Source organism: Felis catus, chromosome C2 (assembly GCF_018350175.1).
Source record: "Felis catus isolate Fca126 chromosome C2, F.catus_Fca126_mat1.0, whole genome shotgun sequence".
In the NCBI taxonomy this organism is placed as follows: Eukaryota; Metazoa; Chordata; class Mammalia; order Carnivora; family Felidae; genus Felis; species Felis catus.
The window spans coordinates 138,990,390-139,015,925 of NC_058376.1; the positions used below are offsets into that span (position 1 = coordinate 138,990,390).

The 25,536-nt window shown below is 37.3% G+C and overlaps 1 long non-coding RNA gene across 1 annotated transcript in view; it reads right to left on the bottom strand.

The window, feature by feature from the left end:
• Nucleotides 1-1,135: 1,135 nt before the first annotated feature.
• The window catches only part of LOC123380150, a 40,399-nt gene continuing 15,998 nt past the window's right edge, over nucleotides 1,136-25,536 (bottom strand). The window contains exons 3-4 of the long non-coding RNA XR_006585544.1: nucleotides 12,386-12,439; nucleotides 1,136-2,768 (exon numbers count right to left, since the gene is read on the bottom strand). This is a non-coding gene — a long non-coding RNA (uncharacterized LOC123380150). The remainder of the gene's footprint in view (nucleotides 2,769-12,385; nucleotides 12,440-25,536) is intronic.

Sequence of the window (25,536 nt, forward strand, 5' to 3'; positions counted from 1 at the left end):
GAGAATATTAATGTTTGAACCACATCTCTTTGTTTTGTGGATGTCCATATAATACAAAGTGCCTTGATCATAGTAGAAACCCAAAGAATACTTTATTAATCATGCAAAAAATTATTTTTAAATATTTACAAATAGTTGTGTCAAAAAAACAAAAGTCCCGAGCTCAAATTCTAAGTGTTTGGGAATCTTTCTGGTCATTAAGCAACTTCAGGAGAGGAAAATTAATGTCAGGGTATTAATTCCTTTCTCCCACATTTTCATAAACTGTTCTGTAAGAATTTTAAGCAAACATGAAATGGCCCTCCTAAGGCACATATAACTTTATTCAGAATACCAAAACTTCTACACTGTTCAAACACTAGAATTATGAAAACATTTATTAATGTTTTATTAATGGAAGGAAGAAAGTGAATCTTTTAATACTACTTATCCAGACAAATCAATACCCACTAAATAGAAGGTGATCCTCCAACTGACTATGCCAACTGTAGAGCATAGAAGTCTCCCGAAATTGCAGATTTTCAAAAAATGAACACCCAGGGGCACCTGAGTGGCTCAGTTGGTTAGGCATCCAGCTTCGGCTCCGGTCACGATCTCATGGTTTGTGGGTTTGAGCCCCAAGTCTGTTCTGTGCTCACAGCTCAGAGCCTGGAGCCTGCTTTATATTCTATGTCTCCCTCTCTCTCTGCCCCTCCCCCACTTGATCTCTCTCTCTCTCTCTCTCTCTCTCTCTCTCTCTCTCTGTCTCTCAAAAATAAATAAACATTAAAAAAAATGAACACCTAACACAGAATCTGTCTTACACCATTTCCTTATCATCAGGCACTTTGAAATGGAATTAGAGTATCTATTAATGTGCTCAGCTAAATGAGCCATTCAAAGATGCTCTAATAATCAACCATTATATGGCCAAATAGGTGTTTAAACTAATTAGATGTCTGAAATTACCAGCCTACATCTTGGATGCATTTTATTTCAGATAAAATATGGCAAGATACATTAAATGACATATCGAGCAATAATTTTTATAATCAAAATTTAATTCATTTATTTTATGTAGATTAGCATTATCCTTAATTGACTTGAAATCAAAATATTTTCAAAAATGTCATTTCACTGGTACCCTATTTACTAATATTCAGAGAAGTTTTCATCATATTTAATGTTACTTTCTGTCATTCAGAAACAGCTTCTTTTTTTTACCCCAAGCTATCAATCATGGCACTAAAGACCCCCGACAATTACTATATAAAATAAAACTGCTCACAAGAAAAAAAAACCACCACTGGGGAGGATGCCAAAATGCATAATCTGCAAATTATTTAACCACCCAAAACTAAATACATCTTGGGCTACTACCTTACTTGTGAAATAATTTTATATATATTTTTTTCTTTTATTATGTAGTGAGTACAAGAGTTTATCCTTAAAACAATCACAATCAACACATATGTATATGTAAACACCTTTATTGTCATCTCACCAACAGCATTGAATTCTAATTCCCTAAGCAAAGAAATTCCTTTATAAGCTCAGTATGCATACTGCTCACATATACATATCTACTCACATTTTGCTCTTCTTTTTTAAACTTTAAGTCCATACATGATAATTAAATTAACATCTCTCTCTCTCTCTCTCTCTCTCTCTCTCTCTCTCTCTATATATATATATATATATATATATATATATAATTTTTCCCCTAAATCTCCATATATTCTTCCCTTTAATATGTTAACTCAGACGTGATGACGGGTTATTGCTGTTGTTGTTTTTACATCAACTATGAATAAAAGGCTGATGTACTCCTTAGTAACCTTCATCCCTGTAACCGTGGCCTTAGGCAGCAGGTAATGGGATCTCATCATGTAAGTAAAAGGGATTTCTGTGTTCTCCCTGTGAACATTTACCCCAGGGATTCTCAAAGACTGGACTTGGTTTTCGTAGCCGCAGAGAACCAAATACCATGTGCGACTTGTTCAGCATCACTTGGTAGTCTTCTTCAAACAGTTCTGTTTACATATTTTACTTTGAAAGTCCTAGCCATGCTTCCACCGCATAGAACTCCTGCATTGACGTCGTCCCACTTTTCTGTCCTCTCTTTTCCAATGGTATCTTGATGGGAAACCAGAAATGACTCCCTACAGAGCCTCAGAACTTGCAGCTCTGCATACCACAGATGCAGATTGGACAAAATGAGAACTGTGGTGTCTATCTAGAACTCACCACATTTACTGAGTTCTGTTCTGAAGGAGACAGAGCTCCTTAACTTTCAGTCTAAGACCATTTATTGCTGATAAATCTCTGAAGATCTGAATAAAAGGGTCTGGACACTAAGGGCTGGCCAAAGCAAGGTGCCAAAGACATTTGAATTGGCTCTTCAAATAAACATGAGTAAGAGTTCACCAAAGGCACGTTCTTTCTAACTCAGAATGAAGACCAGTAGCAATAAGCATGACGTTGTCTGAAAGCAAATGGAACTGGAAATGTCTTCAGACGTCTCAAAGCTCCAATCTCTTCAGCCAGTAAAATGAGAGTAACCACAACTCCTTACTGAATAAAGTCATTGTCAAAATCATCTACATAAATGTTTAGCACAGAGCCTTCAAAATGGTCACTGTTGTTGTCATTACCATCTTGACTTTTCAGGAATTCAGTTTTTAAGTGTATATTACGATGAAACCATATATGCCTGGATATCAAGAATACAATTTTTTTCTCCCTGAAACCTTTATCTTTCTATGTGTTCTCTGCTATCTGTCCAGCACCTGGAATAGCAAAAGCCAAATGAATGAATGAATGATCAAATAATATGTTTTAGCACTACTGCATTTTATGTTCATTTCTTCCCCATCTACTTTCATGGAATCTTGCATTCTTTATGCTGAATCAGTGATGTGTTCTCCATTTCTTCTCAGCCTATACGAGAACACCAGTCTTCACATACAGAGATAGCTGTTACATTTGACATTTTAAGTGAGCTATTTTCCCCCTACTGCCAATGTGTTCCTACTAAATCCATTTATCATCTCTGTCATGAGCACAAAGATGACTGGGAAGATAAGTAATAATAGCAGGCAAACTGATCTACCTCAAATTCTCTAAGATTACTAAGTGCACTGTGCTTTTCTTCTGCATAAAGGATGATGGAGTGACAGACCAATACATTAAATTAGGAAAGGCAGCTCACTTACACAGAGGCAGCCAACTGATTCTACAGTACAATTTTACCATAAGTCTACCCTATAATCAATTATATATTTGCTTAAGATCCAAATCGCTGCAGAGGTTTATCTGTTAATCAGATTGGATTATGATCATTACCTCTATCCATCCAATAGTTTAAGGGGAAAAAAAGAAATATCCATTTGAAAAGACATACCAAAACCTTTTCTATATTTTTTAATTTCAAATTCTTTTGCATCGCGTGAATTAAAATAAAATTGAATAAGACTGTAATTCAAGGACACAGCGTTCTGAATTTTCCCTCCTCAATAGCCTGTTCTAAAACAATTCAAAAGAAAACAGCATATTAGCCCAAAGTCACTGAGCACTTTTACATGTGCCATTGCTCAAAATGTAGCTTAATTTTCCATGTCCTTTAATGATTTCTGGTAAGAAACTATCATTTATGTTTGAGAATATTTGTTACTGCCAGCACCCTGTTGTGATGAAACAAACAACAAAAATATGAAAGAGGCAAAGGAAGGTAGAGTTGAAGCTTAGTCTGAGAAATGAGGCTTTTCCTATCAAATTAGGATACTGGTGTTGACAGTGGTTAAGCAGAGAATGGAAAGGGACAGATGCAAATTTAGGGTGTTTTTCTCTTAATACTTTTGAAGTGAGGTGAACATCAGACATTCTCCTATAGCACCAACAGTATAGAAGCATGCTGCTAGGGGCGCCTGGGTGGCGCAGTCGGTTGAGCGTCCGACTTCAGCCAGGTCACAATCTCACGGTCAGTGAGCTCGAGCCCCACGTCAGGCTCTGGGCTGATGGCTCGGAGCCTGGAGCCTGTTTCTGATTCTGTGTCTCCCTCTCTCTCTGCCCCTCCCCCGTTCATGCTCTGTCTCTCTCTGTCCCAAAAATAAATAAACGTTGAAAAAAAAAAAAAAAAAAAGAAGCATGCTGCTAGGCTAAAAACAAAAATTAATTTAATCACGCCCGACTAGAATTTTTGAAACTATTGCTCTGGTCCAGTCAGGAAATAGATAAGGAGTAAGTGAACATAAATGTCTTTTGTAATAACTGCTAAATAGCTTTGATACCACTCTCTAATTTCTAATTGGGCCACAGGAATAAAGGCATAAAGACATACTATGGCAACCATGAACATGCACCTCTCAGATCTCCAACTTAGGAGCGTAATTAGCAACAGCCCAGGGTGCTGCATTCTGAAGTCCCTCACTGAGTCTGTGATGGGGCCACACTTCAGCCGCTGCCTGAACCCATTCCTGCAAATTCACTGCTGGGAGTACTTTGGCCAGAGGGCTCCCTGTCGGCCTTGCTGAAACTCTTAAAACTGCACTGCAGTCTAATACCTTCCTTCTTCCTTCCTTCTATCCTCCCTTTCTTTCTATCCCTCTCACCCTCAGGGGGGTCAGACCTACATCAGAATGTGAAAGCCCTTCGGGTACCTCTGGTTATCTCACACATTCCCTCACTGGCACTTTCCTCAGTAAGTCTCTTCTCATTGAATCCCACTCTGGTGCCTGCTGCTCAGACAGCTGTGCCCTACACTTGTACTCTCCACAAAATAAAATTGTGACAGCTATATATTTTTGTCAACAAGCACATTTTAAAATCACTGGATAAATACATAAATCAAACAAGAGAACCATCTTTTTTGCCTGTATTTATGCCCTAATTTATGTTTGGTAAACTCAGATTTCTATTTATTCAGCTTTCATTCAAGTTCAACACCATTGTACCAATCTCCCTGATCTCTAACACAGACACCTTGCCTCGTAACATTCAAAAAGCATGTTCAGTTTATTTTAAAATTCCAATAAAAGAACAAGTTTCTCCCAATGCTGAGGCAAATATGACTGATAACCAGAAAGAAGTTCTTTGTTCGGGCGCCTGAGTGGCTCAGTCAGTTGAGCATCTGACTTTTGGTTTCAGCTTAGGTCATGATCTCAAAGCTTGTGGGTCCGAGCCCCATATCAGGCTCCACTCTGGCAGTGTGGAGACTGCTTGGGATTCTCTCCCTGCCCTTCTCCATGTTCGTTCGTTCTCTCTCTCTCTCTCTCTCTCTCTCTCTCTCTCTCTCAAAATAAATAAAAATAAACAAAAAAGTTTATTCTTTCTTTCTATCCTTTGTTTAGAGGTAGGGAAGCAGTTTGTGGTAGAGAATGCTAGCTAATCGCCAAGCCACTTTCCTCTTCTTTTGGACACATAGCCACCAGCCCATTTCTCAGGCTCCCTTGTGGGACTAGGTGCAGCCATGTGACTAAGCTGTAGCCAGTGAAATGTGAGTAGAAATCAAGGGAACCATTTCTGACCCTGGCCCATAAAAACGTGCCTGTGTGAATCTCCATGTTCTTTATCTTTTCATCTATCACTGCCCGCAAGCACAGCTCACTTGGAAACATGTTGAAGATGAAAAAGTGATAAGACCAAAGGAGTCTGGATTCCTGAATTACCAAGTAAATAAAAAGCTGTCTTGACCAGGTCTTGTTATGTAAACAAAAAAATAAATTCATTGTTTTAAGCCTCTAAGATTTGGTGAACTTATTACAACAGCAAGAACTACCTTAAGGAACTTAAGTTTTATATCAAAGTACCCCTCACAGGATTCATAGTGATGCTTGTTCCTGCAAGGCAATGATGATATGGAGGAGGTGGCAGATAGCTCCAAAGACAATCATCAATTGTTCTTCTGCTTCCTGTGTGCACAAGCTATTCTTCCCTTCAAGAAGAGGTTTATTCCCCACCCATCCCCCTCCACCTTCTTGAATCTGGTTGGTCCTGTGATTTGTTTTGACCAATGGAATCCAGGGGGAACCTTGAGCAGTCCTAAAAGTAGCCCTTAAAAGCCCAGACAGCCTTGATCTTGCTTCATAAAACCCAGTGGCCACTCTGTAATGAAGTACAGGCTGTCCTGCTACAGACAGAGGCCAATTGGAGATGCCTTCTCCAAGATGAGATACCAAGGGGAGAAAGACGACATGGGAAAAGACTCAAGTGACCATGGTCTACAGGCCTTGGTGAGGCAGTTACCTTCTCACAACCCAACCCATGTGCCAGCAAAATGCAGCCATGTGAGTGACCCAGCTAATACCATGTGGAGCAGAAGAACTGTCCAGTCAACTCACAGATGCATCACAAATAATAAATAACTTATTATCATTATCAGCCACTAAGTATCTGGGGCAGGAGGAGTGGGGAGAGTTGTTCTTACACAGGAAAAGATAAATGATACACTGGAATTTTCATGGAAGGAAGGAAGGAAGGAAGGAAAGAAAGAAAGAGAAAGAAAGAAAAAGAATGAAAGAACGAAAGAAAGAAAAACAAAGGAGTTTGGAGGAGGAAATAGCTTGAGAAGTAATGGTTTCATTGTTTTGCTTTCGGTTGTGGAATTCCAATTAGAAATAATTATATCCTTTTACCCTTTTAAGATAGTATTGTGTTCTCCTGTGAAATAAATGCCAAATAGACATCTTTACCTAGTAACAATATACCCTGATTTTTAAAAGTTTATTTATTCATTTTGAGAGAGAGAGACAGAGAGAGAGAGAGCACACACAGGGGGAGGGCAGAGAGAGGGGTGGAATGAGAGAGAATCCAAGCACGTAGCTCAACACAGGGCTGAAACTCACAAATCAAATCTTGAGATCATGACCTGAGGTGAAACCAAGAGTGGAATGCTCAACCAGGTGAGTGAGCCACCCAGGTGCCTCAAATATGCCCTGATCTTGACACAAACCAAAGTTGTAATACACACAAAATTCTTACTATTTTTAAAATAAAACATGAATAATATTTTGACACCCCTCCCCCACAAAAGGGTCAACTTATACGGGAAAATGAAAAGTGAAAACTTCCCTTTCATGATTCTTTCATGACTGCAATTCTACTTCCTCTCCCAAAGGCAACTACTGAGGACATTTCAACTTCCTATGTTTTAGCCCTCCAGAGTTTTCTATGCAATCTTTGTGTTTGTGCATGTGTGCCATTTTCTATATTTGAATATGATGGGAGTCAGTTGTATATGTTATTTTGCAATCCATATAATTCATTTTTGAGGAAACAAATATGCTATTACTGACTATCAAGGGATTTAGTTTTTACATATGTGTTTTCTTTTTGTTAAGTTCAAATTTAGAAGATTTCTCCTCTAGCAACAAGAATGTGTCACCAACTACTTCCGTCCTTTGATTTAAGCATACTATATAACGACAAGAGTTTACAAGACACAGAAGACTATTTTTCCCACAGAGCAGTTTCTCATTTCTTTGATTCTGAGGCATTTTCATTACATGAATACTTATTTTTCACATTTCTGTTTTTTTTTTTTAATTTTTTTTTAACGTTTATTTATTTTTGAGACAGAGAGAGACAGAGCATGAACGGGGAAGGGGCAGAGAGAGAGGGAGACACAGAATCGGAAGCAGGCTCCAGGCTCTGAGCCATCAGCCCAGAGCCCGATGCGGGGCTCGAACCCACGGACCGCGAGATCGTGACCTGGCTGAAGTCGGACGCTTAACCGACTGCGCCACCCAGGCGCCCCTCACATTTCTGTTTTAACTACAGTTGATCCTTGAACATGGAGGTTGGGAGACGAACCTCCTGTGCAGTCAGAATTAAGTGTATAACTTTTGACTCCCGCAAAACTTAACTACTAGTAGCCTACTGTTTACCAGAACAGCCAATTAACACATATTTTGTATGTTATCTACTGTATTTTTATAAGGTAAACTAGAGAAAAAATATTAAGAAAATCATAAGGAAGAGAAAATACATTTACAGTACTGTACTGTCTATATGGAAAAAAATCTGCATCTAACTGGAACCTGCACAGTTCAAACCTATATTGTTCAAGGTCAACTGTTTCCCAATAGCCTTTAATTAAGAAAAAATAATGGTGAAAGGGCAAAGCTCTTATATTGACAGTCATCAACAGCTTATTGGCAACAAAAATTATCAGAGCACTAATAAACCTTTACTGCCTCAAAACGGTATCACTTATCCGAGCTTGGAAAGAGGAGAATTAGAAAGACATGACAATGTATAGAAATTTTTTTTCCCTAGAAATTTCTTTGTGCTCAGTATTCATGAATAATGTCTGTGTTCAGATTCTTCAGTTGACTTTGGGAAAACTAGTAACTTCATTCTATAGAGAGATTTCTTGGGTTAAAAGTGCCAGATTTCTTGAATGTCTGGCATCCAGAAGAAATGACAGTCTTGGGTCTTTAATCTTGGAAGAAAATGCATTTCCTTCTTTGTAGATGAATATAATGTCCAAAGACATTTCCAGAGCGTACCATCTTAAGAAGGAAAAATGACTCTCCTTTTAAACAATAATTCACATTAGACTCCAATATTACCAGAATATGAAGTAGGACACATTTGCATCTGATATCGACAAACTATGTTATCTTCTTTCAACAACAACATAGAATTATCTCCATTTGTGAGAAAATTCCACGGAGTTGACTGCTCCTTAGCATCAGGCAATAGCCTTATTGAGGCAATTTTCATTTCATTTCATGAGAGAAATATGCTCGAACTATGTTTCTTCAATTGTTTATAGCCTCTTGAGGTTTGTGACTGTCAAGAAAGCACTAGATAATAGTAATAGCTGTGGCAGATTGTGTCTTCTAAAGATGGCCTAGATAGTGTCTCCTAACCCACATAATCCTTTTACAATGCAACTTTATCTATTGAAAGGTAAAATTTATAACCCTTCCCTTTGAAACCAGCTGGGCTTTTGTGACAGGTTCAACAAAAAGAGTACAGTGGAAGTGATGCTGCCTGACTTTGGAGACCAGGTAATGAAGGACAATTTAGTTTCCACCTTGCTGCTGAATAATCACACTTGGAGCCCTGAGTCTCCATGCTTGTAAGCTAACTGCCCTGAAGCAGCCATGCTGTGAGGAAGCCCAAAATAGTCCACACGTGAGAACAAAAGGACAACTCATGACTTCTTGAAAAGAACTGTCCAGTCAACTCCCAGTTTACTCCAGCCCTTTATTGTTTCAGCTACAACCCCTCAAACCAGAACCAATCAACCGAACCCTTCCCAAATCCATGGCCTACAGAAACTATGTGAGAAAGTGAAATGGTGGTTGTTATTCTAAGTCACTAGGTTTTGCAGTGCCTTGTTACACAGCAGTAGCTAAAAGCTAATATTTATTGAGCTATAATAATATTGAGTACATATTTTATTTATCAAGCATATAATATTCATGTGCCAGGTAATGTTTAAAGAAAATTTCTTGTGTTAATTCACTTAATTCTTTCAAAAACCCATGAGGTAAATACATTTATTCTATTTCAAGATAGGAAACTGAGGCAAAGAGCGACTTTGAAACTTTCTCTTCACAATGGTAGATGGCAAAAATGGAATTTAACCCTGAGAGTCTAACTCCTGAGCTAATACTTCTATTTTGTTATTTTATTTATTTATATATATAATAAATATATATTTATTATATGCATGTCACATATCCAATATATTTATGTAATAAATATATTTAACATAGAAGATCATATAATATACATCTATAATAAAATATAGATATATTTTATAAATATAAATGTTTTTACATAAATATAAAATATAAGTATATTTTAGTATATATTTAATTGTATATCAATATATATCACTATACATACATATATTGATATACATACATAACATATATGTATCAATATATATACATATGTATATCATGTACATACTCTGATATATATATCAATGTATATCATATGTATATTAATATACATACATATATCTATCAACCACAGTTATTTTATTGGATAGATCAAAAATATTCAATATTTTTTAAGATAACACACAAGACGTCAGAGAAGTATCTGCTTGAAGCTATTCGTTCAGAATTTCTTATCAAAGCATTTCCTGAAAACTTGTTTTCATTTTGTTTTGCTTTGTTATCATGAAGTAGGCTTTTCACTGAAGAACACTATAAGAAATTTTGATATGAAAAATGTTTCCACATAATCAGTAAGAAGCAGTATTGTAGACAGGTCTCTCCATCATTGCATGAGTAAACACTTGGTAGAAATTACTATAAAGCATAGGATATTCAGACACGGGAATATCATTGTGCCTTTTGGAGGCACTGTGGTTTTTTTTTTTTTTTTTTTTTTTTTTTGCAATGAATTTACTTGTCTGGTTTCTCCTACTTCAAGATTTAAGATACTAACTTTAATAGTCAGGTGTGATCCAAAAGCATGAAAGCATAACAATACCTAGAGGGGTTATTTACCTTGGGAATTCACATTAAAAAACCATTAATTGAGAATTATTTATTTTGTATTGAGGACAAGTTTGAAGTATGAAGTATTTCTAACAAATTCTAAAGAATATGCAGCAGGACTCAAATCTTCAGTTCCCCATTACTACAGAGTTAGTGATAAACCTAAACTTCTATGGCTAGAATAGTTCCATTGGATTCCTCTTGGGTGTGGTTTTGTTTTACATCAGGCTCACATTTAGCATGTGGAGTCCAAAGTAAGCACACAAATGAAGGGCTGTGTACCATGTATCTAAATATTTGAAAATTAAAACATGCTACACCCGCAGAAAAAGCCTCGAAAATCCAAGATCAAGGGGCTGGCATATTCAGTGTCTAGTGAAAGCCTGCTTCTTGGTTCATAGGCAGCATCTTTTCACTGTGTCCTCGCATGGTAGAAGGGTGAGAGAACTCTCTGGTATCTCTTTAATAAGAGTGCAAAATCGTTCATGAAAGCCTCGCTCATTAAATCACCTCCTGAAGGCCCAATCTCCAAAACCCATTGCAATGGGGGTTAGGATCTCAACATAGGAGTTTTGAGAGATCACAAACATTCAATCCATAGTATCTTCCATCAAAAGGTCAAGTCTAATTCCTCTCCTCTTGAATATGCTTCTATCACAGTGACTCAGTTCTAATAAAAAATAATGTCACACAAGGGACTCTGAGGACTTCCAAGGCTAGTTTAGGAGGAAAGGTGATGTAACTCCCTTCCAGATGGAGACCCACCCCCTAACTGCACACGTGTGTGTGTGTGTGTGTGTGTGTGTGTGTGTGTGTGTGTCTACTGACTCTCCAAAGTCATAGAGTCAGAGAGGCCATGTGTAGGTGTCCCAGCTAACAGTCCTAGCTGAGATGTCAGCCAGCAGCAAGAACCCATCATGAGACATGTTAGTGAAGGAGTCTAGATGATTGAAGCTCAAGTGATGCTGAATGGAGGAGAAACAGATTGTTCCCACCAAACTAACTCAACCCAAATTGGAGAATTATGAACAAAACTGTTACTGTTGTTTTAAGCCACAGAATTCTGGGGTGGTTATACAGAAATAAACAGCCAGAATACAGTGTTAAATACCAGTTTTTCTAATAGCTATGTTACATTGTTAAATGTCCTAGATTTCTAAGTTGGAAGATCTAAGAATTTGAACTGAAGCTTCATCATTCATTACTGTGTGAATGTAGATCACTTACTATTAGCACCTCTCTCCTCATTTGATGCTGGGATAATAACCCTGCCTCAGAGATATCAAGAGTTTCAAGAGGAAAATGCATACAGAAGACTATGACCCAGAGCAATTCACATTTCAAGTATGTTCCTTGAATCCAGATCTGACAGTTCCAGGTATTTATTCATTCTTACTTCTTTGTCCCTATTGCTTTTCCATAAGCGGAGAGAACTGTGAAAGGTATGCCTGTTACATCTGCATCTAAAACTGAATAATCCGTAGTAAGAAATTAACACTGGAACATTCTTCATCAAAGACCATTATCCACTGAACCATTCTAGCCATTTCTAAAAAGAAACTCAAGAAACAGGCAGACTTTCATTTTTGAAGTCATTAATAACCCCAGAAATAAAAACGCTGTGTGTTCTATTGGGAGCTTCTGATCTGATTCATCATCTGGTAAACCTTTTCACTAAAATGAGTGCTTGAGGGGGTAAAGGACTCCCCACGAATGCATGATACAGCTCCACTCTGTCTTCTGCTCCTGCTATGACATTGGAATGTTCTGCATCCTAAACAAGTACTCCAAAACAGAATGGGTCTTAAAAGGTTGACTTTTCTAGAAGCTAAATGTCAGAGATATGAAGTCTTTTATTTTTTAATTTTCTCTTAATGTTCTCTAAATGGCATCAGAAGATGGATTTCAAAGAAGTATAATATGTTTAAGATTTCACTTACCAAACAAATGCAGTAAAATGTGATATCAAACATCTGCGATTTTCAATCACATACCTAGCAAAGAAGCACAAAACCGTTTTAGTGAAGCACATAATTTGACATCCTTGCTATCAAAAGCAATTTTAAACACATAATTCAAAATGCCCATTGACAGCAGGTCTTTCTTGCTGGGTATTAATCTGCCAGGATGAATATGGAAACATCAATGTCTCTCAATTAGAATCATAAACCTTAAAAATGAGAAATAAAATCATGGTGGCATGAACAGGGCACAGGTGGGTAACTGACAAGCCTGCATAATGTGGAAAAATCATAGGTTAGAGGAAAAGTCATAACAATAATATAAAGCTTTGGGTTTGTACAGCCACTTCTCCCAAAGAATCAAAGCCCTCTACATACATTATCCCATTAATCCCCCTGCTACCTGCTGCAGGGCAATGTTAGGGCAGATGCCTATTGGTGGTGATTCTGTGGCCATCGGCATCCTGTGTGGCAGCCTTTTGTGAACCCTATTACTTCCCTTCTCTTTTCAGTAATAAAGTGTGAGATTAGCCTTAGAGTCACAGCTGGAGATGTAACGCAGCATCAGTTCTTAAACCAATTTGTCCCTTTCCCCAACTTGTCACACTACACAGATAACTATCTAAAATATTTTTATCTACAGGTACATTATTAATGGGCTGTAACTGTGTCTCTGAAAGAGAGTTCAAAGACATCAAAAACATCTGTAACTATTAATTAGAGCCTTGCTTAACTACATGAGATTATTTCAGAAAGCAGGTTAGCTGTGGGACTCATTTGTTGCTCAACACCCCAGACATTTCAGACATTTAATTTTTTTAATCATTCTCCTTCCACCTCCTGTTACAAAGATTATATGCAGTGCATGCATGTGTAGATTCACGAAAAATAATAAACCAAAAAAACATTATTTTGCTAGCATGCATACTAACTTTTCTGGAAATTAGATTATCAAAATCCTATTTCACATCCCTTTAATCATTGTGTTTCAGAAAAAAAAATAAGCATCTATGAAATATAACTACTTTTCAAATGCTATCCATTCATATTCTATCAATCACAATTGTCAAACACACCTCACCTTCTTTGAGGAAGAAAAATTACACTGGTTCAGAACACTATTTCTATGATCTACAAACCTTTATGTAAGCTTATAATTTTACCACATTGGAAGATGTTATTGGGTAAATATTCCTTTGATAGTCCATCCAAGGATGGTATCTGCCACTTTGAATTATCTTCGAAACTAAAAATTTAAAACTTTGTCTGTACTGAATTTTTAAATCGATGACTTAACTTTCAAAATATAATTAGTTAGGAAGAAGCATAACCATTTTTTTTTAATTACCTGGGAAGAATGCTCTTGATCGTGAAATACATAGCTAAAGGAAAAGTGCCACACAAATTTTCAGATTGTGTCTGCATGGAGCTACTACCTTGAATTTTTATATAAAATAAAATAATCGGTATCCACCTGGTTCATAACACCCACATTTTCAAAAGAAATGTCATTTTCAGAAGTGGATCCTCCATAACCTCAGATCACAGGAAGTAATTTTAAATGGTGACCTTTCTCATCAAAGGTCTTTTACAGCCACGCTATATTTCCATGGAGTGTTTACTATTAAGAATCAACATTTTGAAATATTTGCAGTATGTCTCTCATCGGCAAAAGACCATTATTGGCCCACTATTTCTTATGCTTGCCAGGTATCATAAGCTGTTTTCAGAATGGTAATTGCCAGAATTCCATAGATCCTTTACTTCAGCTTAAGTAACTCCAATATTCTCTTTATAATTTTGTTCTGGTCATATATTGTTGCTTAACTACCTACTCCAAACCCCAATGGTATTTTTAAGCACGCATTTTATTATTCTCACAAATTCTGTGAGTCTCAGAAATTCAGATAAGGCATAGAAGGCATGGTTTGTCTCTGGTCTCTGACGTTTGAAGCCTCTGCTGAGAAGTCTCACACAGCTAGAGGGCAATTCAAGTGGATGAGGAATGAAATCCCAGAGTTTGGACTGGGATATCTGACTGAGACTGTTGACCAGAATCTTGATACATGGCCTCTCCATGTGGTTCGGACTTTCCCTCAGTCTGGTGGCTTCGGGGTAGTCAAACTGCTTACTTTGGTAAGTTCCCAGCCTTCAGAGTAAGTGTTCCAGACAAGGCAGAAGTTTTATGGCCTTTTACAACTCAACCTTAGAAGTTAGTGTCTATTCCACTATACCCTATCAGCTGAAACAGTCACAAACCTACCTAGACCCAAGGGGAAGGAACAGAGACCCTAACCTTAATGAAAACATTATCAAAGAATTTGAGGCAATATTTTAAAACTTCCACATACCCATTAAGTTCAAGGAGAGTATTTACATTTAGGAAATGGTTCCAAAGTCCAAAACAAAATTTAAAAAAAAAATCATGGATCAAATCCAATCCCGCTATTTTGCAGAAGAAAGAGCTCTTGACTGAAGAAAAATCTTAGGCAACATGTTTGTTTTCTTCTGGTAATCTGAACTAGGTAATATGCATTTCTCTCAAATCGAATCCCGGTATTCTTACTTAGCACTCTACGGAAGGGGCCTTTCTTTGTTAATGATAGGAATAACCCATCTTTATCTCTCCTTGAAGCTCCACACAAAGTACAGAGACACACTATCCTGAAGGGAATATTTATCTACCACAGTCACTGTGAATATCCTGAAAAATAAATCTTCTAAATAAAATAAGTTATCTATGTACATTTAAAAGTCTCATTGTCCACAGTGAAACATATCAGTGAGAAAGATTCTCTCCATACCCTGCATCCTGTTGGTACCCCCCGATTACGCTTACAGAATAAAATAGAACTGAAATGCATTCAATCAGGTTAAGAAAGTATGAAAACTATGAGACAGCTCTCCTCAAACACAGCAAAAGCATATAGAAGTCAGTACATTTCTCAAGGTTAAAAATGAGGAATGGAGAAGTTGTTTCCCTAAGGAGAGACGGGAATTTCACTGCTGGAAAGAACCACAATGAAAATTACATGGGGAAGTTGTAAATCATTCCAAGATTTATAGGGCACAGCACAAAATAAGAAGTTTACACATTAATTAAAAAGATCTGGGAAGAGACTGAGGGAAGATGATTTCAAGGGCAAGATATTGATGTTGCCTTCCACAATCCTTGGGCTAGCACGTGTAGGGCAGATTGGCAGGTCCATTACTAAGGGCTTCCTGGGGTAAGGATCACCAACGATGGTCCTGGGGCTGACTGCACCAAGCCATGGAGCTTATGAAATAGAGAATTACTTCTTTATCACAAAAATAGAAGTTTGAACTGCTAGTACATGTGCATTTGAATTTCTAACACTAGGAAGAAATGTTATCCTTGAATCTGGCAATTATGGAGGTAAGCAAATGGCATCAAAATTCCACATGATAATGAACTAAGAAATGATGTTTCTGAGATGAAGATGATTAAGAAATCTTCTCCTTAAGGATGGAAGGATATGGTTCATATAACTCTAAGTGTCAATTAAATGTACACAAACACACACACTTTTGAAACTCCATTTTCACTGCAGTCTTGCAAATACATGCTTCAAACTAACAAAATGAAAATTTTAATTATTCTCTTACAAAACATCCATGACTTTTATGGTGTGTGTGCGTGTGTGTGTGCGTGTGCGTGCTCGGGTGTGTAAATAATAAGTAATTTAATTATTTTTAAATGGATGCCTTAGAAAACATACTTTTTTATGAAACTATTCCATCAGTTGTTAAATAGGTAAAGAGATGAATAAATAAGTAAGTAAATAAATAATTGACACTTCATGGTCAGCTTTTCTGGTTAGTCTTCAGTCCCACCATCAGAAGCCATGATGAGTAGAGTGAGAATCTCTCAAGAGACATTTGTTCCATTTGAAAATTTCCCAGTTGAAAAATAAAGAAACTCTGATGAAACTAGAATGGAAGTGAGGTAATTAATGATCCATAATTAAACTAGTTGCCATAAAAATCATTTAAAAAGCAGATTTAAAAATTTTTAATTTAAATTTTTTAAAATTTTTTTCTAAAAACTCAATAATCAGAATCAAAATTTCTAAAGCATGAATTCATTATGGAGCCATTGATCAAGCTTGTAAATGACAAACCAAGTATTTTTTCTAAGGAAAAAAAATCACCTGTTAGTTCTACAACTTTGCTTCATATACCTTCTTACAGATTCCCTTGGCTAGAAGAATCAACAACAAGTGTAGAAAATGAATTAAACACCAAGTATATAGTACAGGAGACCTATCTGCCCCCCCCTCCACAGCTATACCTATTCATGCTATGACAGCTTGTTGAATGATAAAAAATAGAGTCAGGGGAGAGGTCTTGATGATAAACAATTGAGTCAAATGGATTAAATTAACTACTTATTTGGATGCCAAATACTACTTACAATGAGCCAGCTTTTAAAAAAGAAACACTTTTGAGGGGCGGAATACTAAAATAATCTCTTCAAGTTATGCTGTTCTAAGACATTTTACTTTTTTAAATGGCTATCTTGCCAAAATTCCTAACAAGATTAATCATTTCATCATGGTCCAAATCTTATTTTCACAGTTTCTCATTTCCAGGGTGCCCACTGCAAGTAAGAGCCATGGGGGTCAAAGAAATAGATCCCAAGGGGTGCAATAGGCCATTGCATCCTCCCTGATAGGTCAAAGAGGAAGACTATACAGTTAACTATGAGGCTGGAGAATAAACTGTTTGGCTGTTTATTTGTTTTTGTAATTTTTACCAACTTGTGAAAGGAAAACAGGAAGTAAAACCTAAGTAATCAAATTCTAGAACTTGATTCCACTGTCTGTTATGACTCTTCTTAATCATATGGATATTCCAGTTTCCCCTATAATCCATTAAACTGAATGTTCTTCATTATCCCATATCTGAAAGTGCTAGTAAGGTTTGGTAGCAAATAACTGGTTCCACTACTGGAAGCTTCTGGTCCATCTACTCCATCTTAGCTTCTGACCCCAAATTTTTAATGACTTCCAACTCACTCATGACTTCAAGACAAATACTTTTTTTTACTTCAAACTTACCAATGTTTTCAGTGCCGTGACTCCTTCAAGTTCTTCTAGACCATAGGCACTATCATTGCTTCTTTCCCTTTCATAGTGTGTATACCTCAAGGTTAACCATATGAACTAATCTCTCACCAGCATCCTTCACTCTCTTCTGCCCATCACCTTCTGAGAAACCACCTAAGTGAAGTCCAACACCAGCTAAATTCCTCCAGGCCTCTAGCCCTAATCTTTTTTTTTTATTTAAACCCAAGTTAACATATAGTGTAATAATGATTTCAGGCATAGAATTTAGTGATTCATCTTTAAATATAACACCCAGTGTTCATCCAAACAAGTGCCCTCCTTAATGCCCGTCACCCATTTAGTCCATCCCTCCACCCAACACCCTGCCAGCAACACTCATGTTGTTCTCTGTATTTAAGAGTCTCTTATGGTTTGCCTTCCTATTTTTATCTTATTTTTTCCTTCCTTCCCCTATGTTCATCTGTTCTGTTTCTTAAATTCCACATATGAGTTTAATCATATGATACTTGTCTTTCTCTGACTTATTTGCTTAGCATAATACACTCTAGTTCCATCCACGTTGTTGCAAATGGCAAGATTTTATTATTTTTGATCACTGATTAATATTACATTGTGTATATATTCCATATCTTCTTTATCCATTCATCTGTCAATGGACACTTGGGCTCTTTCTATACTTTGGCTGTTATCGATAGTCCTTTAGCTCCAATCTGGGTGGTGCTGTACTAGATATTCAGAATAGCATGTCAAATGCTACCTTGCTAAATTCCCATCCTAGAACTTCAGCTAGGACATAAGAACCATCAACCAGTTCTACCACACATCCCTTGGTCAGTTTCCATTCCCATCCCTCTCAATTACCACTGCAGTGCTGCTCACTTTCTCAACATCTTTCCTCAACCACAGCAATCTGCGTTAAGGAAACCAAAGGAATTATGTATGGTTGGGCAACATTTCTGGAATGGTGGAATGAAGAGTTCAGCAAAGCTTTCCCCCAAAATCAATGATAAAATTGGATAAAATTGTCAAAAAGAAAAATTTCAAGATTCTGAAAACAGAACAAAGGCACAAAGCATTTTGAGGGGGATCTATGTAAGAGAAACCACTAAAGTAGTTCAGACAAACACTTTTCTGTGGTATTTTAGCCTGGGGTTCTACCATTCTTCCCCTGCCATCTATCTATGTACTAGATGCCCCTCTATGTAGTACGATGATGAAAGCCATGAAAACCAGCAGCCTCTCAACGAGGAGAGATATGGGCCAATGTTTGCCAGAACACAAAATCCTCATACTCCTGGGCATTGATAGTCACAGTAGCAATTTTAGTGACAAATAAGAAAGGCCAATGTCAGTTAGCCTGAGACTGTGATCCTAGTTGGGGCCAACAAAACAGGGAAACAGAATAGGCATAAATTTAACAGGAGATAGATTGCAAGAGTAAGCCTTGGTGGGCTCCCACATATTTCTGGGGTCTTAAAGATGGTGTGCAGGGGCGCCTGGGTGGCGCAGTCGGTTAAGCGTCCGACTTCAGCCAGGTCACGATCTCACGGTCCGTGAGTTCGAGCCCCGCATCAGGCTCTGGGCTGATGGCTCGGAGCCTGGAGCCTGTTTCCGATTCTGTGTCTCCCTCTCTCTCTGCCCCTACCCCGTTCATGCTATGTCTCTCTCTGTCCCAAAAATAAATAAAAAACGTTGAAAAAAAATTTAAAAAAAAAGATGGTGTGCATGTACAAGGTTGCACATATTCTCAAGAGAGACTGGAGAAGGCACATATCTACTTATCCCTGGATGAATGTGAGGACTGTGCTAGCAGAAAGCTAAAGCCAGGAACAATGAGTAAACTGTCTGAACTTCAAATATGTCCCCCAACTCATGCATAAATCCATAAACAAAGGCAGACGCCTTACTGGCTCAAGGTAGATGAGTAAAACTTGTAATTAGTGAGGGAACACTAGCAATTCTGGCATGAGACCAAGCCCATGAAGTCAAGCTACACATAAAAGTGATAATGAAAAAGAAAAAATGATAGTAGAAACATTAAACACATCTTCACACACTCTGGGGTAGCCAGATTCCAGAGAATTTGTCCAAATAAATCCTTAACCAATAAGCATAAAAACTCAAATGACAACCAGAGAAGATTCAAATTCACATTTGCTACATTATTTAAAATGTCCAGTTTTCAACAAAAACTTATAATACATGCAAAGAAACACAAAACTGTTGCCCACACACAAGGAAAAAAGCAGTCAAGAGAAACCTGACTATAATAGGTGACCAAATGTTGCACTTAACACTCAAAGACCTGAAAGAAGCTATTACAAATGGATTCAAGGAAGAAAAGAAAACCATACTTATAAATTAAAGGGAAATATGGTAATGGTGATTCATCAAATAGAGACTATCAAGAAAGAGGTAAAAATTGTAAAAAGGAAAAAAAAGGAAATTCTTGAGTTGAAAACTATAATGCAAATAATTGTCACTTCCATTTTCCACTCGAAATATAAGTTACTTTGAAGTCATAACTCCCACCCTCAAAATAAGAAGAAAACTGAAAAACTCAAACTCAACAATTCTTCCTAGATTCTTCAGACAACTGAGGTCACAGAGCAAATCACTGCCTTGAAACCTGGGGAGACACGAGAACACAGAGAATCACAGCTTACCAGAGGCAGATACCACTAGAGCCTCAAACTGGTAGGAACTCTAAAAACTGTAATTGACAATATCTGGAGATTGAATGTGGACTAGCTTTGGAGTTAAAGCTCCTGAGGGACCAGTTTTAGAGAAACTGTATATTCATGAGCTTTACCTCTAAGTACCTCACCAGATTCCCACTTGTGAAGACTGGAGAAAAATGGCCATGTTCTCTGTGAAGGAGAAAAGGAAAAGTAAACATTCTGAAATACATCATGAGCATTCTGTTCTCCAAAACAAAGGCCTACCTCAAGGAAAAGTACTTCAGTAGAACCTTATCTGACCTAAGGAAGGACAATGAGCCAACTCTAGCCCCCTGTAGCCTTCTGTCTCACATATGGGCAGTTCAAGAAAGAAAGAAAGAAAGAAAGAAAGAAAGAAAGAAAGAAAGAAAGAAAGAAAGAAAGAAAGAAAGAAAGAAAAGAAAAGAAACTCTTCTGAAGGTCACAGTCCAAAGACTCCAGCCCTTTTTAAAAAAATAAATGGACATTTATTCCTAAGATTATAGAATGCTTCCCCTACAAAATACAACATCAACAAGGCTCCAGTATACTAATAGGAAAATACAATTAACTGAGCAGCAAGACATGAACTCTACTTAAGAGGGAGTTTCTAGGGAAACCCAAAGCCTACAGGAGAGATAAAAACAAGGATACTAGAGTAAACTGAAGCATCTGACAGCTACAGCTAATGCAAACATTAAATGCAGCCTAACTCCTAGACAGAGAAACATAAAACTGAGGTCACACTCAAGACCTCAGTTCCAAATACATCATGTCTGGATTTCAACAAAAAAATTACAAGGTATACTAAAAAGCAAAGAAAAAAGCACAATGAAGACACAAAGCAAATATCAGAAACTAACTCAGATATGGTAGAGATTTTTAAATTATCAGATCAAGAACTTAAAATCACTTAAAATCATGAAGTTAAAATATTTTAAGAGTTCTAATGGGAAAAGTGGACAACATGCAAGAACATATAGTTATATAAGCAAAGAGATGACTCTAAGAAAGAACCCAAAGGAAATGCTAGAAATTTAAAACACTGAGAAATGAACAATGTCTTTGGTGGGCTCATCAGAGATTCAACATGGCTGATGAAAAAAAAATCCGTGAATTTGAAGATAAGTCACTCGGGGTATCCAAGCTGAAATGTAAGAATAAAACACACACACACACACACACACACACACACACACACACACACACACACAAAATCCAAGAGCTTCAGGAAAATTTGGAAAAAAGGTATACTACATATGTAATAAGAATACCAGAAATAGAATACAGAAAAGAGCAGAAAAAGCATTTGAATAATGGTTGCAAAATATCCAAAATTAATGACAGTCATCAAACCACAGATCCAGGAAACTCAAAGGACACCCAGCAAGATAAATACAGGGGGGAAAAACCGCACTGAGATATAACATATTCAAAAACAGGCACAGAAAACAGGGGCAGCTAGGTGGGTCATTCAGCTTAGTGTTTGACTCTTGATTTCGGCTCAGGTCATGATCTCATAGTTCCTGAGTTTGATCCCAGCATCTGGCTCTGTGCTCATAATGTGGAGCCTGCTTGGATTCTCGTTCACACTCTCTCTGCCCCTCCGTGCTGACTCTTTCTCTCAAAATAAAAAAATAAACTTTAAAAAGTGCAGAAAATAAAATAGAGAAAATCTTTAAAAAAGCCAGAAGGGGAAAAAGGATAAGAATTAATTGGACATCTCTTCAGAAATCATGCTAAGACCCATAACCAGTGAAGAAATTGAATCAGTTATCAAAAATCTCCCAACAATTAAGAGTCCAGAACCAGATGGCTTCCCTGGAGAATTCTACCAGACATTTAAAGCAGAAATAATACTTATCCTTCTCAAGCTATTCCAAAGAGTGGAAAGGGAAGGAATACTTTGAGACTCATTCTATGAAGTCAGCATTCCTTTGATTCCCAAACCATACAGAGACCCAGCAAAAAAGGAGAACTACAGGCCAATATCCCTGATGAATATGGATGCAAAAATTCTCGACAAGATACTAGCAAATTGAATTCAATAGTATATAAAAAGAATTATTCACCATGATCAAGTGGGATTCACTCCTGGGATGCAGGGCTGGTTCAATATTTGCAAATCAATCAATGTGATATGTCACATTAATAAAATAAAAGATAAGAACCATATGATCCTCTCAATTGATGCAGAAAAAGCACGTGACAAAATCCAGCATCCTTTCTTAATAAAAGCCCTCGAGGAAGTCGGGATAGAAGGAACATACTTAAACATCATAAAAGCCATTTATGAAAAGCCCACAGCTAATATCATCCTCAATGGGGAAAAACTGAGAGCTTTCCCCCTGAGATCAGGAACACGACAGGGATGTCCAGTCTCACTGCTGTTGTTTAACATAGTGTTGGAAGTGCTAGCATCAGCAGACAACAAAAGGAAATCAAAGGCATCAAAATTGGCAAAGATGAAGTCAAGCTTTCACTTTTTGCAGATGACATGATATTATACATGGAAAACCTGATAGACTCCACCAAAAGTCTGCTAGAACTGATACATGAATTCAGTGAAGTCGCAGGATACAAAATCAATGTACAGAAATCAGTTGCATTCTTATACACTAATAATGAAGCAACAGAAAGACAAATAAAGAAACTGATCCCATTCACAATTGCACCAAGAAGCATAAAATACCTAGGAATAAACCCAACCAAAGATATAAAATATCTGTATGCTGAAAACTATAGAAAGCTTATGAAGCAAATTGAAGAAGATACAAAGGAATGGAAAAACATTCCGTGCTCGCAGACTTGAAGAATATTGTTAAAATTTCAATACTACCCAAAGGTATCTACACATTCAATGCAATCCCAATCAAAATTGCACCAACATTCTTCTCGAAGCTACAACAAGCAATCCTAAAATTTGAATGGAACCACACAAGACCCCGAAGAGCCAAAGTAATATTGAAGAAAAAGACCGAAGTGGGAGGCAACACAATACCAGACTTTAGCCTCTACTACAAAGCTGTAATCATCAAGACAGCATGGTATTGGCACAGAAACAGACACATAGACCAATGGAATAGAATAGAGACTCCATAATTGGACCCACAGAAGTATGGTCAACTAATTTTTGACAAAGCAGGAAAGAATATTCAATGGAAAAAAAGGCAGTCTCTTTAACAAATGGTGCTGGGAGAACTGGACAGCAACATGCAGAAGATTGAAACTAGACCACTTTGTTACTCCATTCACAAAAATAAACTCAAAATGGATGAAAGACCTGAATGTGAGACAGGAAACCATCAAAACCCTAGATAAGAAAGGAGGAAAAAACCTCTCTGACCTCAGCCACAGCAATTTCTTACTTGACACATCTCCAAAGGCAAGGGAATTAAAAGCAAAAATGAACTATTGGGACCTCATGAGGATAAAAACCTTCTGCATTGCAAAGAAAACAATCAACAAAACTAAAAGGCATTCCTATGGAATGGGAAAAGATATTTGCAAATGACATATCAGGCAATGGGCTAGTATCCAAAAACCTATAGAGAACTCATCAAACTCCACACCTGAAAAACAAATAATCCAGTGAAGAAATGGGCAGAACACATGAATAGACACTTCTCTAAAGAAGACATCCAGATGGCCAACAGGCACATGAAAAGATGCTCAACATCGCTCCTCATTAGGGAAATACAAATCAAAACCACACTGAGATATCACCTCACACCAGTCAGAGTGGCTAAAATGAACAAATCAGCAGAGTATAGATGCTAGAGAGGATGTGGAGAAATGGGAACCCTCTTACACTGTTGGTGGGAATGCAAACTGGTGCAGCCGCTCTGGAAAACAGTGTGGAGATTCCTCAAAAAATTAAAAATAGACCTACCCTATGACCCAGCAATAGCACTGCTAGGAATTTACCCAAGGGATATAGGAGTGGTGATGCATAGGGACACTTGTATCCCACTGTTTATAGCAGCACTTTCAACAAGCCAAATTATGGAAAGAGCGTAAATGTCCATCAACTGACGAATGGATAAAGAAGTTGTGGTTTATATATACAATGGAATACTGCTTGGCAATAAGAATCAAATATGGCCTTTGGTAGCAACATGGATGGAACTGGAGAGTGTTATGCTAAGTGAAGTAAGTCATACAGAGAAAGACAGATACCATATGTTTTCACTCTTACATGGATCCTGAGAAACTTAACAGAAGACCATGGGGGAGGGGAAGGGGGGGAAAAAAAGCTACAGAGAGGGAAGGAGGCAAACAATAAGAGACTCTTAAAAACTGAGAACAAACTGAGGGTTGATGGAGGGTGGGAGGGAGGACAAAGTGGGTGATGGGCATTGAGGAGGGCACCTGTTGGGGTGAGCAATGGGTGTTGTATGGAAACCAATTTGACAATAAATTTCATATTAAAAAATAATAAAAATAATAAAATTGAGAGAAATGAACTAAGAAAAAAAAAAGTCATGCTAGCAAAAAGAGGATGCACTGAAAACTTTAACATAATGAAAGGAAAAAAAAATCATCATCCTACAATTTTGTACCCAGCCAAATGATCACTCAAAAGAGAAGGAGAAATAAAGACTTCATGGAAACAAAAACTGGGGGAATTTGTCTTTCGTAGTTCTGCATCACAAGAATCATTAAAAATTTAAAATAAAATAAAATAAACTTCAAAAAAAGGAAAATAACATAAATAAGAAACTCAGATCTACATAAAGGGGAGCATTAGAGGAAGAATAAATGAATTAAACATTTTATTTTCCTTACATTTAACTGAGCTAATAGACAACAGTTCAAAATACTAGCAACAGTTAATTGAGTGGTTACAGCATATTAGTGAAATGAATGAGAGTAATATTGTAAGGAATGGGAGGAAGCAATTGGAAATACTCTGTATAAGATACCTGTATTACTCATAGAATAGTATAGGTATTTTCATTTTTTTTTAATGTTTATTTTTGAGAGAGAGAGAGACACACACACAGAGCACAAGCAGGAGAGGGGCAGAGAGAGGGAGACACAGAATCTGAAGCAGACTCCAGGCTCTGAGCTGTCAGCACAGAGTGTGACATGGGGCTTGAATTCATGAACTGTGAGATCATGAGATCATAAGCTAAAGTCAGATGCTTAACCAACTGGGCCACCCAGGCTCCCCAATACAATAGTGTAAGGCTTTTTTGAAAGTGGACTTGGAGTAATTTTAAATGTACTAAACTACCAAAAAAAATTTTTTAAGTGTAACTGGTATGCTAAGAGATGAGATAAAATGGAATAGTACATAAACTGCTTGATTAAAACCAGACAAGGCAGAAGAGGTAGC